We start from the raw sequence: 1926 nt of genomic DNA, 5'->3' as shown, positions 1-1926 counted from the left end.
CTTGCTGGATGCGTCTTTGAACAGTGACAAGAAAGTCTACCTCATGTTCTTACAGTTCATCTTACTTTTAGGACAAGACTTTTAGAGCTTGATTTTTTCCTGACCTTCAGTAATGTGCTATACAGAATACAGACTAAGACACAAAAGGAGTGAGACATTTCGGCAAATCTAATTTTTAAAGTTTTGACTCCGAAAATACAAAATTATACCGGTCAAGCAAACCCCCATCGGAGAAAAAGCCCTTCGGTCAAGAGATGAAAAAAGTAATATGGCAATTACTTTGGAAATCCGAAAGGGAGTCTGAGCGGGGAGCAAACGGTGGGCCAGTCCTCACTGCCCAGAGAGCCCACCCTGCCATCTTTTCCAGTGGGTGTCAAAAAAGAAGTAGAAGGCAAAGGAACAGAGCAGGGGGGTGCCTGGGTGGCTCAGTGGCCTTCGACTCAGGTCATGATCTCAGGGTCCTGGGATTGAGCCCCGCATTGGGCTCTCTGCTCACCAGGGACCCTGTATCCCCCCTCTCTCTCTGTCTGCCTCTCTGCCTACTTGTGATCTCTCTCTCTGTTAAATAAATAAATAAAAATCTTTTTTAAAAAAAGGAACAGAGCAGGAAGTTAGGGCTGAGGCAAAACACGGGCAGGGTGCATGTGAAAATTCCACTGCTACTGGATCATTTTTTTAAAGACTTTATTTATTCAACAGAGTTAGAGAGAGCACAAATTGGCTGAGTGGCAGGCAGAAAGAGAGGGAGAAACAGGCTCTCTGCTGAGCAGGAGCCAGACATGGGGCTCGATCCAGGACACTGGGATCATGACCTGAGCCAAAGGCAGCTAAGCCACCCAGGCACCCCTACTGGATCATTTTTAAGGGTAACTTCCTTTCTCATTCTTTCCTTTCTCTCTTTCTTTTTTTTACTTAATTTGTTCAAGGTGAGTCACAAGCCTTTCTTACCAAAAACTCTGCTATGCATCAAAAACTAACAATGTACTATATGTTAACTAACTGAACATTTAAAAAAAAACAAAAAAAGTTCCCCGCAACAGACATGTTTCCCAGGCAGCAGCCCACACCAAGCCCCCCCAGTCCCCCCAGACCCACACCTTCATTTCTCACCCCAGGGAGCGATGCTGCCCAGCACTGAAAACCATTGTCTAGACAACTCATCACCCAGACAGAAGTCCCATCCTTGCTGCAAAATCAAGACGGTCTACCAGTGTACTTCGTGCCTCAGTTTCTTCCTCTGCACCTGCCATCCACGGTTGGTTTGAAAAGCATCCTGCAAATGCAGTAAGGTTGAGTGGGACAAACTGTAGCCGCCTCCCCACATAGGAATTAAAGTCCCTGTGATCATTTCAGACCAAGAGACTCTGCAGATGACCCCTGGGCTTCCCCTCTCCAGAAGCAGCCCCTGGGGACAAACTGCTGAAGCCCAGTCGTGGAGTACTGGCCTCGCACGATTACAAGACGTTCTTCCCTGAGAGTCTTCAAGAAAACAAAGCCAGTTTCCTGAATCAGGCTCCAAGTGAGGCCATTGCTCCGCACAGTTGAGTAACCTCCGACAGTTTTTTCCAGTTGTGTTCTGTTTGTTTTCTAACTCAGGGAGGCTCCCAGGATAAGGCGATTATATATTCAAGTCTTGCCAAAAAAACGTAAGGGATGGACTCCTGTGTGCTCGGATCAAGAGGAACAATCTTCCTGAAATAATACCTGAAAATAAAACGAATCTGAGTGAAGGGGATGGAAAGGTTTAGAGGAGCGAAGTCAGCGCTTCGGTTCTGGTCCCCTTTCATCACCAAGCAATTTAGTGTAAGAGCAGCAGCCGTTCCAGCCACGGGACTTGGCCTGGCCATGGGTCACCGGTCCCGCCACACGACACCAAACAGTAGCTGACTGCGGTTACGCACTGAACATGTTGCCCCCGAGTCTTAC

This window comes from Lutra lutra, chromosome 15, assembly GCF_902655055.1.
Source record: "Lutra lutra chromosome 15, mLutLut1.2, whole genome shotgun sequence".
NCBI lineage: Eukaryota > Metazoa > Chordata > Mammalia > Carnivora > Mustelidae > Lutra > Lutra lutra.
The sequence above is the reverse complement of the archived record's forward strand: the minus strand, read 5'-3'. Positions refer to the sequence as shown.